Here is an 18,755-nt window from a genome sequence, read left to right as displayed (position 1 = left end):
ACACCCTCATGGTTCCTAGTCGGATTCATTAACCACTGTGCCACAACGAGAACTCCAGCCTGTGACTTTTGATGTTGCATCCCAAATGCCAGGTGACTTTTCCTATGGAAACGTTACCTACGTCCTGACCATAGAACTGTCTATAGCAAAAGCAGAAGTTGTGTTTGCATGCTCTTATTCTTAGAAAGGGTTGTTGATGTGTTTTGTATTATTAAATATTAAATGGCAGGCCCCCTTGGATATTAGATCATTATTTATCGGAGGTCCTGATAAACAGCCCAGCCTTTTTTTCCTCAAGCTGACAAATTTCACTTCTGTGCTTGTGGGGAATGCAAATATGAAATTAATATTGTAGCACCAAGTCACCTCTTCTGAAGTTTTTCCTTATAAATTCCCAGAGCATAAGCCTGAAATTCATTAGTCAGGTTTCTTATGCTTTACAGCCATCATGGATAGTATGGTAGCTATTTCTACTCCTCTTTTTGAAACCGAATGCAATTAGGAATTTAATAGAAACCTGCCTTTATTAATTGATTATGTGCCAATCAGGAAGCTGTATTCCTCAGTTGCTTTTTTTCCTGAGCTGATGCAGGCTGACTCAGCACCCTGCTTTTCAGGGACAGGAAGACCAGTGCCAAGTCTAAACTGTAGTCTCTCCTTCAGGGAGTGTATTCCAATCGTTTGATAACTGCTGTGGTCATTTCCCTGGGAGAGCTCATCTGTAATGCAGTCCTTATAAACAGAGGTCCTGTAATGCAGTCCTTATAAACAGAGGTCCCACTGCTGGGACCTAAAGAGGTTAGAATTGATTTTCATGACATTTTTTCACTTAATGAAATCTCATCACTTTCTCTACTCCCAGCTATTTTATTTTTGTTTTTATTTTTTTTTTGTCTTTTTGCTATTTCTTGGGCCGCCCCTGCGGCATATGGAGGTTCCCAGGCTAGGGGTCGAATCGGAGCCATAGCCACCGGCCTACGCCAGAGCCACAGCAACGCGGGATCCGAGCCGAGTCTGCAACCTACACCACAGCTCACTGCAACGCCGGATTGTTAACCCACTGAGCAAGGGCAGGGACTGAACCCGCAACCTCATGGTTCCTAGTCGGATTCGTTAACCACTGCGCCACGACGGGAACTCCCAGCTCCCAGCTATTTTAATGTGAGACTGAGCAGTGTCCAGGATGAATCGTTTACAGACTGCACCTTGGTGTGTGTGTGTGTGGCTTTTGGGAGGCTGTACTTGTGAAGTCCTTCTCTTATGAACTATGTTCTAAATGATTTGCGTGTGCACCAGCTCGGTCTGATGTTTTATTTTACAGAATTGGTTGGGTTGATGTTGCCCACGATGAATTCCAAAGCCCAGTTCTCAGGGATTTGCAAGAGGGGTAGGGGTGCTGTTAGCCTACATGAGAATGAAGACTTGGAAAAATCATAATAATTCAAGGGCCCTAGAAACCTCGTCTATAAAATATGGTTCTTTTTGGCTCAAGTAAGCATCAGAAATGATACTTCGAAGGCTGAAAAAATCCACCACTTGGGCGCCAGGAATGTCAGATCTGGGGATTTTATTCCATTGGTGGCGGTGGGTCAAGTGAGATTTCTTACAGGGGGGGATTGAAACCGGTCACATAGGAGTTAGTTCCTGCTGTGGCACAATGGGATCACTGGCATCTCTGCGGCGCCAGGACGCAGGTTTGATCCCCCACCTGGCATAGTGGGTTAAGGGATCTGGTTGCCACAGCTTCAGGGGAGGTTGAAACTGCGGCTTAGATCTGATCCCTGGCCTGGGAACTCCGTATGCTATGGGGAAGCAAAAAAGAGAAGAAACTAACTGGTCACTAGGTCTTGATGATCCAGTAAGGGCTTCAACAAGCAGATTTGCAAGGTCAGGCGAGAGAGGTCAGAAGCAGGAGAGTACATTGAAGGAGTGCTAACTCTTACCTCTGCATGATTTTTTTTTTTTTTGTCTCTTGTCCTTTTAGGGCTGCACCTGAAGCATATGGAAGTTCCCAGGCTAAGGGTCTAATTGGAGCTGTAGCCGCAGCCACAACCACACCAGATCCGAGCCGAATCTTCGACCCACACCACAGCTCACGGCAACGCTGAATCCTTGATCCACTGATCGAGGCCAGGGATTGAACCCTCAACCTCATGGTTCCTAGTCGGATTCGTTTCCGCTGCATCACGACGGGAACTCCTGCATGATTTTTAAGAAACCATTTACAAAAAAAACAATGAAACAAAACAAAACAAAACCAGCCCTTAGTTAAAGGACCAGTAGACTCTAAACCCAATTCTAAAATGTGTTTTGGTCCATGGGGGCATCTTCGTGTCTCGAGGGTAATTGTCTTGTGGGAAACCGTTCCCGCCGCCTCTCCCCAGGGTTTTATAATGTCCGGGGAGCTGGCCCTGAAACGTCTGTTCATTATTTCTTGCCCATTATGGACTAGAGGGTCTAATTATCCCCAATGACTATAAGCAGCTGGGGAATCTGACAGGCCTGGCCATGTCCCACTTTGGGCTTTTGGGTAACCCCTTCCTTCCCATCCTCCCTTTACTCCGTTTCTCAGAGTTTGAGCTGTGAAATGAAAGATGAGCATCCACCTTTTCTGGTTTCTTTCAGGCAGGAATACTTTCTGATACAATTATTCTTTTTTTTTTTTTTGTCTTTTTGCCTTTTCTAGGGCTGCTTCCCATGGCATATGGAGGTTCCCAGGCTAGGGCTCTAATCGGAGCTATAGCCACTGGCCTACAGCATAGCTCATGGCAACACTGGATCCTTAACCCAATGAGCAAGGCCAGGGATCGAACCTGCAACCTCGTTGTTCCAAGTCGGATTCGTTAACCACTGCGCCACGATGGGAACTCCAGATTCAATTGTTCTAAAGTCTTTAAAAGTTGCTTTTAGGAGTTTCCATGTGGCTCAGCGGTAACAAACACAGCTAGTACCCTTGAGGACGTGGGTTCGATCCCCGGCCTCGCTCAGTGGGTGAAGGATCCAGTGTTGCCGTGCTGCACTGTAGGCTGGCAGCTGCAGTTCTTTTTTTTTTTTGAGGATAACCTTTCTATTTTTATTTTATTTATTTATTTATTTTTGTCTTTTTGCTATTATTTCTTTGGGCCACTCCCGTGGCATATGGAGGTTCCCAGGCTAGGGGTCGAATCGGAGCTGTAGCTGCTGGCCTACACCACAGCTCACGGCAATGCTGGATCGTTAACCCACTGAGCAAGGGCAGGGACCGAACCCGCAACCTCATGGTTCCCAGTCGGATTCGTTAACCACTGCGCCACAACGGGAACTCCCAGCAGCTGCAGTTCTGATTTGACCCCTAGCCTGAGAACATCCATATGCCACAGGTGAGGCCCTGAAAAGAAATTTTTTTAAAAAAAGTTGCTTTCAATCTTGGATAAAATAATGTACATGTATAGAGATACTTTTGAACTTGGTATTAATTGTAAGTTCATTGAAGCACTGGGTCAAACCTGACCAATCCCTGGAGACTTCTAGTCCTGGCTCTTTTCAGTATTTGCCTGTATGGACTAGTATAAGGTACCTCTCTTTGACTTATTTTCTTTCCGGAATCTTTTTTTTTGTCTTTTGTCCTTTTAGGCCTGCACCCATGGCATATGGAGGTTCCCAGGCTAGGAGTCTAAACGGAGCTGTCGCTGCCTGCCAGAGCCACAGCAATGCCAGATCTGAGCCACGTCTGTGATCTATACCACAGCTCATGGCAATGCTGGATCTTTAACCCACTGAGCAAGGCCAGGGATCGAACCCGCCACCTCATGGTTCCTAGTCGGATTTGTTAACCACTGAGCCACGACGGGAACTCCGAGGCTGGTAGATACTTTCTAGATCGAATATGGAAGGTTTATTTACCAAATGAGGAAAAACTGAGGCACATGATGGTTCAGTAATCATAGGTGATTACATTGCGGGTAATCAAGGCCTTGTTGATAATCAGAAGCATACATAATCCATGGTTTTGTACCTTCTCGGTGCAATCTGGTCTGCATTTGCCGTCATATTCTTGGATAACCCCTCTCTCCCTTTTTACACATAGATACATGGTGTAGAAGAACGTGGTTCCGTTTTCTTTCTGAAAATTATGATTTCTGGGTTAGCATTCAATACTGCCACATTTTTGAGGCTGTGGATTCGGTCAACTCTATTTTTTACCAGCCTTTGATGATGTGCTGTGTGCTCAGATAGTATAGGAAGCTCATAAACATTAATGATTGGCCAATTACAAATTCGTTTAGGGATCGTTTCATAAAACGTTAACAGTTAAATGCATTTGAGGAGTTCCCGCTGTGGTGCAGTGGGTTAAGGATCTGGCATTGTCTCTGCAGCAGGTCCAGTTGTTGCCGAGGTGCTGGTTTGATCCCTGGCCTGGCACAGTGGGTTAAGGATCCCGTGTCACTACAGCTATGGTGAGGTCACAGCTGTGGCTCTGGTATGATCCCTGGCCCGAGAATTTCCATATGCAGCATGTGTGGCCCAAAAAAGAGTAGAAACGTTTTTAAGGTTCTACTCACTTGAAAGAGTAGAATGTTTTTAAGGTTTCTGTTGTTTCTATTATTCTTTTTATGGAGTCGATGGAAGATGGTAGTGGGTCTCTTTGCAGCCAAGTCCAGTTTTAAACATTGTACCAACTACCTCCTTCTGTCTCGATGCTTCTGGTGAATTAATGGAGATGCCAGGCTACCTCTTCGAAGTCCACAGCAGACATCACTAATCAGCTGTAGCACTTTTCTATGGATCAGGTGAATACTCCCAATAGATCAGAGTTAGCATATTAGTTGAAACTTAAATTCTCAACTCTGGTTGACCAGAAACCTTCCTTTATTATCAAATGATTAAATAAGAATTTTGGGTCAGTGGTTTTCAACTGGGGATGAAGTTGTCCTCCAGGAGACATTGGGCTGTATAGGGTATTACTTTTGGTTGTCGCAACTGTGGGGTTTGCCGCTGGCATCTAGTGGATGGAGGCAAGGGCCACTGCTAAACATCCTATAATTCGCTGACCCCCCACCCTTTATGACAAAGAATTACTCAGCTCCAAATTCCAATAGTGCCAAGATTATGAAGCCCGGATTTGGTCTTTTGGAGGATTTCTGAATAGTTAACCAAGAGTAAGAAGTAGGATACACATTTAGAATGCAGGAGTTCCTGTTGTGGCTCAGTGGTTAACAAATCCGACTAGGAACCATGAGGTTGCAGGTTCGATCCCTGGCCTTGCTCAGTGGGTTAGGGATCCGGCGTTGCCATGAGCTGTGGTGTGGGTTGCAGATGCGGCTCGGATCCTGCGTTGCTGTGGCTATGGCTGTGGTGTAGGCTGGCGGCTACAGCTCTGATTCGACCCCTAGCCTGGGAACCTCCTTATACCGCAGGAGCAGCCAAAGAAATGGCAAAAAAGACAGGAAAAAAAAAAAAAAAGAATACAGAGACAGCCAGATCCTAGATTATCATGGAAGATAATGTAAGAAAGGAAAAGTATACATATGTGTGTGACTGGGTCACTGCTGTACAGTAGCAGTTAGCACAGTATTGTAAATCGACCATACTTTTTAATTTTATTCTATTTTATTTTACTTTATTTTATTTTTGTCTTTTGTCTTTTTAGGGCGTTCCCAGGCTAGGGGTCTAATCAGAACTGTAGCCACCAGCCTATGCCACAGCCATAGCAATGCAAGATCCAAGCCGAGTCTGCGACCTACACCACAGCTCACAGCAATGCTGGATCCTTAACCCACTGAGCAAGGCCGGGGATCGAACCCGCAACCTCATGGTTCCTAGTCAGATTCGTTTCCGCTGGGCCATGACGGGAACTCCTAAATCACCTATATGTTAATAAAAAATTAAAAAAGAAGTAGGGTACAGAAGAGGACATGGGAGGGAAGGGTAGGATGTCTGGAAGAAAAGGAGAGAAAGCATTTATGTATGAGTTTAAGGTAGGCTGGTGTCCAGAGCTGTATTCTCCAGTGCCGTGTTTGAGAAGCACCGCACTGAGTGTCCACTGGAGAAGAACGCAAATATGTGTGTGTGGTTTGGAACTATGGTCACTTCCTAGGCTCTTGGTTTGTCTGGTGTTTAGGGGGGTTAGGAAAGAGTAGCTGATGAGGGGAGCGCACTCATTCATAAGCGTCTTCACTTTCAAAATGTTGACCTTTTATTAGCAGAGCAACCTGAGATTTGGACAAAGATCTATCCACATGGGAGTTCCTCTTGTGGCTCAGCAGGTTAAGAACCTGACATAGTGTCTGTGAGGACATGGTGTCTGTGAGAACGTTGTTTGATCTTTGGCCTCACTTAGTGGGTTAAGGTTCAAGGGTTGCTGCAAGCTGTGGTGTAGATGGCACATGTGGCTTGGATCTGATGTTGCTCTAGCTGTAGCCTGGGCTGGCAGCTGCAGCTCCAATTCCACCCCCGGCCCGGGAACTTCCATATGCTGCAGGTGTGGCCATAAGAAGAAAACAAACAAAAATCTGTCCACGTAGTGTCCATTTCAAGCGATGGGAAGCAATCTGACAGTCCCAAAACAAAGAAATGGTTAAATGATGTGGAATTCCCATTGTGGTGTAGCGGAAATGAATCCAACTAGTATCCATGAGGATGCAAGTTTGATTCCTGGCCTCACTCAGTGGGTCGGGGATCTGGGGTTGCTGTGAGCTGTAATGTACGTCACAGACGCATCTTGGATCCCGTGTTGGTGTGGCTGTGGTGTAGGTGGCAGCTATGGCTCTGATTTGACCCCTAGCCTGGGAACGTCATATGTTGTGGGTGAGGCCCTAAAGAGCCAAAAGAAAAAAAGAAAGAAAAGAAATGGTTAGGAGTTCCCGTCGTGGTGCAGTGGAAACGAACCTGACTAGGAGCCATGAGGTTTCGAGTTCGATCCCTGGCCTCGCTCAGTGGGTTAAGGATCCAGAAGTTGCCGTGATCTTTGGTGTAGGCTGCAGATGCGACTCTGATCCCGAATTGCTGTGGCTGTGGTGTAGGCCGGCAGCTGCAGCTCCAATTAGACCCCTAGTCTGGGAATCTCCATATGCCATGGGAGCAGCCCTAGAAAAGGCAAAAAGACCAAAAAAAAAAAAAAGAGAAAAGAAAAGAAATAGTTAAATAATGGCATGTCCATGTAACATCATTTGAGTATTCTAAAAATGACGTGGAACATTTTTAGAATAGGTTATATAAAATCAATTAGATAAATAATTGTATATAGACTATTATCTTCAATTGGCTATATTTATGCTAAAAATGGACTAGAAGCCTTAGTTTCAACAGGGAAGGAATGTCTTTCTATACTTTGATATATTTTCCAAAATTTTTCTTTAATGAAGACAGGTTGCTGTTGAGATGAGAAAAATGTGACTTCTTAGCGTTAGCTACGAGTGATGAAGTTTCTAAGTTGAAAAGAAATGAATTTATTTTTTAAGACAAGGGTCATTTATCAAGTGGCTGCTGTCTGCCAGCGATGGTGCTGGAAGCATCACAGGCTGATACATGAATAGATTCACTCCAGCATCCCGGGGCAGGTGCCGAGGTATGGATGGGAATAAGTTTTTGAGAATAGGTAGGAAGGAAGGCTTCACTGAGGAGGTGGCGTGTGAGAAGGATCTTGATGACAGGGTGGGAGTTTATGAGGCAAGGAAAGTCTGAGAAACACCAGAGCAGTTTTAAAATTGCTTCCCGAACTTTGGATGGGAGTTTCTGGTCATTTGTGTCCCAGAATCTGTAAATTGCTCTGTGAATGAATGTTATTATTATGCTTTTTGATAAAGTCATTGTAATACTACTGGTAGCAAAAGTGTGTGACTCAGGGTCCCCTTCCCATTAGTCCTTCTTATGTGACAGTTAAATCGATCATTTTCCGTGAATTAATAACAACTTTGTTTGCCTTACTTGACGAGGCATTTTGTGGCCTTAGAATCTCTTTACATTCCTAGGTCCATAAAAGAAAACTTTTTTTTTCTTTTTTCTTTTGTCTTTTTGCCAATCCTTGGGCCACTTCCGTGCAGCATATGGAGGTTCCCAGGCTAGGGGTCCATTTGGAGTTGTAGCCACTGGCCTACACCAGAGCCACAGCAACGCAGGATCCGAGCTGCATCTGCAACCTACACCACAGTTTACGGCAACGCCGGATCCTTAACCCACTGAGCAAGGGCAGGGATCGAACCAGCAACCTCATGGTTCCTAGTCGGATTCGTTAACTACCGAGCCACGAGCCACGAGCCACGACGGGAACTCCCAAGAAACCTTTTTAAACCTTGTGTTACATTGTTGCTTTAAATTATGAAACTGAGAGGCTTTCACAGGTTAATTTGAATGACGTTAAATGGTTTTTTTTCTTGTTGTTGTTTGTTTGTTTTTCTTTTTAGGGCCACACCATGGGCATGTGGAAATTCCCAGGCTAGGGGTCGAATTGGAGCTGCAGCTGCTGGCCTACGCCACAGCCACAGCAATACCAGATCCGAGCCACGTCTTCGACCTATACCACAGCTCTCAGCAATGCTGGATCCTCAAGCCGCTGAGCAAGGCCAGGGATCGAACCTATGTCCTCATGGATGTTCATCAGATTCATTTCTGCTGAGCCACGACAGGAACTCCCTGCATGTTGGTCTTAAACCTTAAGATTGTTTGAAATCTGAAATTGCTGCTGTGGAACCTGGATTCCATTGGTCCCCTATGAATAAGTTCTGTATTGGCAGCGGGCCCCGGAAGTTCTTGGTCTTAACCTTGGTAATGGCTCTTAAGGAGAAAGTGAAGAATTCATCTGCTTGGTACCGAAGGACATCTAACTGGTCTGTTTAGCTTGATCCAAACATGACTAGGTTATGAATTTGGGAAAGAAGGTAATTACCTACTAGCTGAGACTTTTAACCATACGATGCTATTCATTTCCTAATTAATGAACTCAGTAATTCACTGTGTGCCTACTGTGTACCAGGCTAGAGGTCACTTATCTGGCAAACTCTGCTCCCCAGAGAATGCAGGCAATCTAGGAGGTTGAGCTATTAAGCCAGATGCCATAACAGCTCCCACTCCCCCACCAGTGCTTTTGTGGTCTGGAACAGAGCCTGTCCCTCCCTGTCCCCCAGTGCTGTGGAATCTGGGAGGCTGAAGAATGGAAGACACAGTGAATTATAACCACGATGCCAGCAACGTCATCTGAGGGGTGAGAACAAACTTTTAGGAAGAGAGGAAATCAAATGTCCTTTTAAGGGGAATTCCTGTCATGGCGCAGTGTAAACAAATCCAACTAGTATCCCATGAGGATGCAGGTTTGATCCCTGGCCTCGCTCAGTGGGTTGGGGATCCGGTGTTGCTGTGAGCTGTGGTGTAGGTCGCAGACTTGGCTTGGATCCCGCATTGCTGTGGCTGTGGTGTAGGCTGGCAGCTGCAGCTCCAATTCGACCTGTAGCCTGGGAACCTCCCTATGCAGCAGGTGCAGCCCTAAAAAAGACAAAAAGAAAAAGTCCTTTTAAGAGCACTCCTGAATTTAAAAACTTTAGCCGTGTTGAGAATCTGTCCAGCTCCAATCCGTGGTCTTCATAGTACTAGAGCATTAGTGAGCTTTTGTCATCAAGAATAGGAATGGTTCTGGTGCAGTAAAGTCTTTGCCAAGCCCATCTCAAGTGGCAGGATGGCATGTAATCTGCTTCAGCTCCTCTCTTCCACCCTGGAGTCCTCGGAGCCCCTCCTGGGTTCCCTCTCTTGGCAGTTATAGGTCCCACCTTCTTGTTTCCAGTCAGTTAGAGGTCACGGTCCTGTGCTCCTGCTGTCCAGTGTCTGAGAACCATTGTTTCATATATTTTGTTCACTTTGAAAAGTTGGGTCAATTTTTACCAATTAAAACAATTGGCCAGATAGAGTTGGCATATGGTCCTGCAATCCCATCTTGGGCCTAGATCTGGAGAAAACTATGATTCAAAGAGATACATGCACCCCCGTGTTCATTGCAGCAGCACTGTTCACAATAGCCAGGGCATGCTAGTAACTTGAATGTCCATGGACCAGTGGACGGATACGGAAGAGCTGGTATATTTAAACACAGTGGGATACTACTCAGCCGTTAAGAAGAAGGAAACAATATCATTTGCAGCAACATGGACAGACCTAAAGATTATCATAACGAATGAAGAAGTAAGCCAGACAGAGAAAGACAAATATCATACATCACTTCTACAGGGAATCTAAAAAAAAAAAAAGATACTAATGAATTTATGTGCAACACAGAAATAGTCTCACAGACATAGAAAACAAACTTAATGCTTCCCAAAGGGAAAGCAGGGGTAGGGATAAATTAGGAGGTTGGGACTAACTCATACACATTGCTGTACATAAAATAGATAACCAACAAGGACCTACTTTATAGAATGGGGAACCCATACCCACTATTTCTTTTTTTTTTGCTTTTTTTTTTTTTGCTTTTTAGGGCCGCACCCGAGACATATGGAAGTTCCCAGGCTAGGGGTCCAATCAGAGCTACAGCTGCTGGCCTACACCACAGGCACAGCAACAGGGGATCTGAGCCACATCTGTGACCTACACCACAGCTCACGGCAATGCTGGATCCTTAACCCACTGAGTGAGGCCAGGGATCGAACCCGCAACCTCATGGTTCCTAGTCGGATTCGCTTCTGCTGCACCACAATGGGAACTCCTATACTCACTATTTTTTAATAACCTATAAGGGAACAGATTCTAATAAAGAATATATATCTCTATAGATAAATAGACATATAGATATACATACACACACGTATATATGCAACTGAATCACTGAGCTAGATACTGAAACTAACATGACATTGTAAATCAACTATTCTTCAATTAAAAAATTGTTTCAGGGAGTTCCCGTCGTGGCTCAGTGGTTAACAAATCCGACTAGGAACCATGAGGTTGCGGGTTCGATCCCTGGCCTTGCTCAGTGGGTTAAGGATCCGGCATTACCGTGAGCTGTGGTGTAGGTCGCAGACTCGGATCGGATCCCGAGTTGCTGTGGCTCTGGTGTAGGCCGGCGGCTACAGCTCTGATTAGACCCCTGGCATGGGAACCTCCATATGCCAGGGGAGTGGCCCAAGAAATGGCAGAAAAAGACCAAAAAAAAAAAAAGAAAATTTGTTTCATTTGGGTACATAAATCTGGCCCCTATTATTTTATCTTTGCTGGATGTAGTTCTGTAATTTATTGACAATACTTTCTTTCCCTTTCAAAATATATTTTAAGAAACTAAAAAATAAATTTGACCATTTAAAAGCAAAGTTTCGCAAAAACAAAACAAAACAAAAATAGGAGTTCCTGTTGTGGCTCAGTGGAAATGAATCTTTCTAGCATCTATGAGGACACAGGTTCAATCCCTGGCCTCACTCTGTGGGTTAAGGATCCGGTGTTGCCGTGAGCTGTGGTGTAGATCGTAGACGTGGCTCGTATCTGATATTGCTGTGGCTGTAGTGTAGGCCGGCAGCTGCAGCTCTGATTCTACCCCTAGCTTGTAAAGATATATGCTGTGAGTGCAGCCCTAAAAAGCAAAAAAAAAAAAAAAACCCAGAAAATTGAAAAAAGTAAAGACATTGTTTCAGTTACATAGTACATGCACGTGGTGTGTTCCCTGACCGTCTTTGATAATTGTTTTTGTTTCTGTGTATAAGCTTGGAGTTAACAATAGATAAGCATATAAGCCAATTATCACCCTCATCTTAAAGCATAATTAAAACCTCTCTTCCCAGCTATCAGGGGATCGATTCTTTTTTTTTTTTTTTAATTTTTAATTTGCTGCCTCTTCTCATGTGTTTTGAGAAATTGTTCTTAAAGGCTTCTGTCTCCAAAGTTGGTAGGCCTGGCCATCTCTTTGAACTAAAAATCTGGACTTTCATACATAGGTGCAGTTGAAATATGTATCAAATTACTTGATCTGTTTTCAGAAACTGTATTCCACATGATATAAATGATGTGTTTGTGTTCATTCTCTTTCTATCTGGTTTGCTCAGTCTAATCACCCTAGTGTTGTTAATTTGGGATTAAAGTGTATTTTGGAAGATTTTGGCTTTTTATAGAGCCTGGTAAATTGTGTTCATTTGCAAAGGCCCTCATGATTCCAATAACTATAAATGGCACTCTTCATCCTGGTGAAGTCTTTCTCATCTTTTTTTTGTTTTGTTTTTTGTTTTTTTTGGTCTTTTTTAGGGCCGAACCTAAGGCATATGGAGGTTCCCAGGCTAAGGGTTGAATTGGAGCTGTAGCTGCTGGTCTATACCACAGCCATAGATACATCTGTGACCTACGCCACAGCTCATGGCAACGCCAGATCCTTAACCCACTGAGAGAGGCCAGGGATCGAACCTGCATCTTCATGGATACTAGTCGGGTTTGTTACCCACTTAGCCATGACAGGAATATCAATACTCTCTTATCTTTTAAAGGTCAGGATCAAATCTCCCAACACTTGTCTGACTTGCTTGCTCTTAAGCGGTTTGGCTTTCAACTTCTTTGGTAATAATTGCTTCCATTCCTTATTTACTTGCCTTAAGTCCTTTTTGAAATGAGGTGAGAGAATAGACTGGGAAGAGAACCATTGGGTCAAGACATACCTGATAGGAGTTCTTGTCGGGGCTCAGCTGAAATGAATCTGACTAGTATCCATGAAGATGTGGGTTCGATCCCTGGCCTCACTCAGTGGGTTAAGGATCCAGCATTGCCATGAGCTGCGGTGTAGGTCGCAGATGCAGCTCAGATCCCGTGTTGCTGTGGCTGTGATGCAGGCCAGCAGCTCCAGCTCTGAATCGACCCCTAGCCTGGGAATCTCCGTATGCTGTGGGTGTGTCCCAAAGAGATTTAAAAAAAAAAAAAAAAAAAGGCATACCTGAGAAATGGTAGTTTGTTTCATGTTTCTTGGCAGCTTCGCTCGGCGTTTCTCTGAGCCGTCTCCCCAGTGCCTCCTTAATCATTCGTCCAGCCAGACTTGTTTTCCAACATGTAGGTCTGATCATTTTCACTCCCCTTGGACGGGAGTTACCGGATGCGCATTGCAGAGCCGTCTTTGTGGTGTTTCAGACCCCGAATTCTCTAGCACCTCCATCACCAGCACACATTCCGTTTCAGCTGGAGGCCCTTGCTGGGACATGCCTGCCGCGTGTTTTAACACCTCTGCGTGCTTGCTTCCATTGTTTCCCTGGAGGGTCTTTCTCCCTGTGCCCCCCCACGCCGCCCCCCCGTCCTGCATGTTGGGACATCTTCCTCCCCTCTCCTCGTGGAACTCCTCCTTCTCTTGTCTGGATTCCTATAACTTTTTATTTTATTTTTTTGTCTTTTTAGGGCTGCACCCGAGGTATATGGAGGTTCCCAGGCTAGGGGTCAAATCGGAGCTGGAACCACCAGTCTACACCACAGCCAAAGCAGCGAGGGATCCGAGGCGCACCTGTGAGCTATGCCACAGCTCTCGGCAACGCTGGATCCTTAACCCACTGAGCGAGGCCGGGGATTGAATCTGAGTCCTCATGGATACTAGTTGGGTTTGTTACTGCTGAGCCACCGTAGGAACTCCCCCTATAACTTTCTTACCCACTGGCTTATGGTGTGTCTGGGAACGTGATGGTCACTGCTACCTGGAAGGGATGGATGAGCCTGAAGGTCAGAGGACCGGGGTACTGCTGCTGGATGTAGCGGTGCTGGTCCACTGTGTCTTTGGGTAGGTAGAAGAGGATGGCGGGTTAATAACACAGAGGGGCATTTGGGAAAATGGGCAGGGCTCTAACATGAAGATGGAAGCCAAAGAGCAGCCAGACATTTTTCTGTCCGTCTCCTCCTGTTTATGGCTGTATTTCCTGTTGCCTGGAGCAACAGAGAAATTGCAGTGGTTATGGAAAACGTGGCAAGCTTTTTGCCAAGAGTGTGTGTGTGTGTGTGTGTGTTGGGGGGGAGCAGAATCTTGGATTTTGGACATTTTCATCCTGTATTTATTAAGGTTTCCAGATTTCACAAAGGCATAAACAAGGAAATAACTTCTGATTCCATATAGCTTTGCATATCAGGCTTTATTGCATTCTAGTGAGATTAGCCATGTATGGGAGAAAGGGTTTTAGTTATTATTTATTTTTATTGAAGTAGAATTGGCCTATAATATTTTATGAGATACAGGGCTACAATATAGTGATTCACAATTTTTAAAGTTTGTACTCCATTTATAATTATTATAAAATATTGGCCACATTCTCCATGTTGTACAATCTATCCTGGTAGTTTTTTTTTTTTTTTTCTTTCTTTTTAGGGCTACACTTGCGTCATATGGAAGTTCCCAGGCTAGGGGGCCTGATCAGAGCTGTAGCCTTCGGCCTACACCATGGCCACAGCAACTCAGGATCCGAGCTGTGTTTCTAACCTATACCACAACTCATGGAAATGCCAGATCCTTAGCCTACTGAGGGAGCCCAGGGATCGAACCCTCATGGACCCTTGGCAGGTTCGTTACCACTGAGCCATGATGGAAACTCCCCTGGTAGCCTTTTTAATATCCTAAGCTTGTACCTCTTAATCCCCTACTCCTCCATTCTCCCCACTCCCCTGTCCTCTCCCCATTGATAACTACAGGTTTGTTCTCTGCACCAGGATTTTCTTTATTTAAAAAAATAAAATATGGAATTCCTGTCGTGGCATAGTGGGTAACGAATCTGACTAGGAACCATGAGGACGCGGGTTCAATCACGGGCCTTGCTCAGTGGGTTAAGGATCCGGCGTTGCTATGAGCTGTGGTGTAGGTCGCAGACAGAGCTCAGATCTGGCGTTGCTGTGGCCCTGGTGTAGGCCGGAGGCTATAGCTCTGATTAGACCCCAAGCCTGGGAACTTCCATATGCCACAGGTGCAGCCCTACAAAGACAAAAAGACCAAACAAACAAACAAACAAACAAAAACAAACATTTTCAACTCACTAGAATCACAGACAAAAGTACAGAGCAGGAGTTCCCGTCATGGCTCAGTGGTTAACGAATTTGACTAGGAACCGTGAGGTTGCGGGTTCGATCCCTGGCCCCGCTCAGTGGGTTAAGGATCCCGAGTTGCTGTGAGCTGTGGTGTAGTAGGTCACAGATGCAGATGCGGCTTGGATCCGGCATTGCTGTGGCTGTGGTGTAGGCCGGCAGCTACATCTCCGATTAGATCCCTAGCCTGGGAACGTCCATATGCCGTGGGAGCGGCCCTAGAAAAGGCAAAAAGACCAAAAAAAAAAAAAAAGTACAGAGCAATCCAAGGACTTGGCCACCTCTGAGGATGACCATGATTATTGTCATTATGTTGTTCTTATTGCTGTTATTCTTATATCTGGGTCATAAGATGAGCTAAGCTGGCAAGATCAGTGGCCAGACCCTGCCGAGAAGTTTGGCTTTTCTCCTGGAATATAACCAAATGTTTTTCAGCAGTAGAGTGAAATAATATCAGATTTGTAATTCTGTTGGATATACACACACACAAACAGAGCTTTTTTTTTTGGGCCGCACCAGCTGCATGTGGAACTTCCAGGGCTAGGGATTGAACCCACGCAGTAGCTGCAACCTGCACCACAGCTGCATCAATACCAGATGCTTAACCCAATACAACACAGAGGAACTTTGAAACAGACTTTTTAAAAATAGAAAAAAAGTGTGGTTTGTTTTTTTTTTTTTGGTTTTTAGGGCCACCCTTGTGGCATATGGAAGTTCTCAGGCTAGGGGTCAAATTGGATCTGCAGCTGCCAGCCTAGATCACAGCCATAGCAACGCCGCATCCTCAGCCAACTGAACAAGGCCAAGGATCGAACTTGTGTCCTCATGGATGCCAGTTAGATTTGTTTCCACCGAGCCATGATGGGAACTCCAGAAAAAATGTTTTTATGAGATATTCAAAACTGAAGCTGAAAGTAAAGGAGGAAAAAAACCTAAAGAATCCAGAATCTAATTTTTACTCCTTGTAATATTTCTTAAAAGAATTAAAGGAGTTCCCATCATGGCACAGCGGAAATGAATCCGACTAGGAACCATGAGGTTGTGGGTTTGATCCCTGGCCTCACTTAGTGGGTTAAGGATCCGGTGTTGCTGTGAGCTGTGGTGTAGGTGGCAGACGTGGCTTAAATCTATCTGATGTGGCTTTGGCTCTGGCGTAGGCCAGCGGCTGTAACTCCGATTGGACCCCTAGCTTGGGAACTTCCATATGCCAAGGGTGTGGCCCTAAAAAGAAAAAAAAAAGGAAAAAAAAAAGAATTAAAAAATAGAAATTTTTTTTTGGCTACACCTGTGGCTTGGAGAAATTCCTGCGGCCAGGGTTCGAACTTGTGCCACAGCAGTGATCCCACCTTAACCTGAGGCACCGCAAGAGAACTCCTAGACTTTTTTTCGCAGCAGTTTTAGGTTTACAGTAATTTTGAGCAGAAGGTGCAGAGATTGCCCACATACCCTCCTTGTGTCCACACGTGCGCACACTCCCCCTTCATCAGCATTCACAACCAGAGTGGTACATTTTTTATAATTCGTGAGCCTCTGCTGACCTATCATTATCATCTAAAGCCTGTAGTTTACAATAAGATCTACTCCTGGTCTTGTACATTTTATGCATTTGGACAAATTGATAATGACATGTGCTTCCCATTATAATTATCATAGGAAAGCATTTCACTGCCCTAAACATCCCCTGTGTTCCACCTAATTATCCTGCCTCCCTCCCCCAAGTTCCTGGCCCCTGATTCCTTTCCTGTCTCCATAGTTTTGCCTTTTCCTGGATGTCATACAGTTGCAACCGTATGTCGCCTTCTCAGATTGGCTTCTTGGGTTTGCCTTTTTTTACATCCTTTGGTTCCACCATGTCTGTTCATGGCTTGATAGCTCACGTCTTTATAGAAGGAATAAGAGCCCCTCGTCTGGATGCATCACAATTTACCTGCCTTCACCTACTGAAGGACCTCTTGGTGGCTTCTGAGGTTTGGCGGTTATGAATAAAGCTGCTGTTGGGGTCTGTGTGCAGGCGTTTGTGTGGATGGACGTTTGCGGCTCCTTTGTGTAAATACCAAGGGGTGGGGTTACTGGATTGTGTAGTAAGAGTGAGTTTAGTGTTGTAAGGGACCAACAAATTGTCTCCCAACGTGGCTGTCCCATTTTGCATTCCCTCTGGCAGTGAGTGAGCGTTCCCATTGCTCCACGTCCTCCCCAGCATTTGGTGGTGTCCGTGTTCAGATTTCGGCCACTGGAATAGGTGTGTTGTGGAATCTCACTGTTGTTTTAGTTTGCATCGCTCCGATGAGATCTGATGTGGAGGTCTCTTTATATGCTTGTTTACCTTTCTTGGGTGAGGTGTCTGTTGAGGTCCGGAGCCCATTTTTTAATGGGATCGTTTTTGTTTTTACTCCTTGAGTTTTAAGAGTTCTTTTGAATTGAGTTTATTTTCATTTAGGGCTGCACCTGAGGCATATGGAAGTTCCTGGGCTAAGGGTCAAATCAGAGCTGCAGCTGCTGGCCTACACCACAGCCACAGCAATGCCAGATCTGAGCCGCGTCTGTGACCACACCATGGCTCACGGCAACACTGGATCCTTAACCCACTGAGTGATGCCAGGGATCGAACCTGCGTCCTCATAATGCTAGTCGGATTCTTAACCCACTGAGCCAAAATGGAAACTCCAAGAGTTCCTTGTATATTTTAGATATCAGTTCCTTATCAGATGTCTTTTGTAAATACTTTCTTTCAACTTGTGACTTTTCTTCTCATTCTTTTAAGATTGTCTTTTGCAGAGCAGTTCATAATTTTAATGAAGTTCAGATTATCAGTTATTTCTTTCTTGGATCGTGCTTCTCGGTGTTGTATCTACAAAGTCATTACCAGAGTTCTCTTGTGACACGGTGGGCTAAGGATCTAGCATTGTCACTGCAGTGGCTTGGGTCACTGCTTCAGCATGTGTTCAATGCCTGGCCCGAGGAACTTTCACATGCCTCACGTGTGGCCCAAAAAATAAAAATAAAAAGTCACTGCCATACCCAAAGTCATCTAGGTTTTCTTCTGTGTTATCTTTTGTAGTTCGGTTTTTTAGTTTCATCGTTTTACCTTTTACATTTAGGTTTTTGATCCATTTTTGAGTTAATTTTTATAAAAGCTATAAGGTCAGTGTCTAGAGTCTTCTTTTTACATGTGGATGTTCAATGGGTCCATCACCATTTGTTGAAAAGACTCTATTTTCTTTGTTGTTTTTCCTTTTCTCCCATGTCAAAGATCAGTTCACTTGTATTCTGATCCACTTCTGGGCTCTCTGTTCCACTGGTCTATTTGTATATTCTTTTGCCAACACCACACGGTCATTTATTACCATGGCTCTGCAGAAACTCTTAATGGTGAGTTACTGTCCGTTCTCTGACTTTGTTGTTCTCTTTTAGGATCACTTTGGCTCTTTTGGATCTTTTGCTCCTCCACAAAATCTTAAACAATTTTAAACTCTTTTTTTTTTTAAAGCAATTTTATTTTATTATTATTATTATTAGTCTTTTTGTCTTTTTAGGGTGGCACCTGCGGCATATGGAGGTTCCCAGGCTAGGGGTCTAATCAGAACTACAGCCTCTGGCCTACACCACAGCCACAGCAACCCCAGATCCGAGCCGGGTCTGCGACCTACACCACAGCTCAGGGCAACGCCGGATCCTTAACCCACTGAGTGAGTCCAGGGACTGAACCTGCAACCTCATGGTTCGTAGTCGGATTCCTTTCCACGGCGCCACGATGGGAACTTCTTGTTTACCTTTTAGTT

Source organism: Phacochoerus africanus, chromosome 1 (assembly GCF_016906955.1).
Source record: "Phacochoerus africanus isolate WHEZ1 chromosome 1, ROS_Pafr_v1, whole genome shotgun sequence".
Classification (NCBI taxonomy): domain Eukaryota; kingdom Metazoa; phylum Chordata; class Mammalia; order Artiodactyla; family Suidae; genus Phacochoerus; species Phacochoerus africanus.
This window is presented reverse-complemented; position numbering follows the sequence as displayed.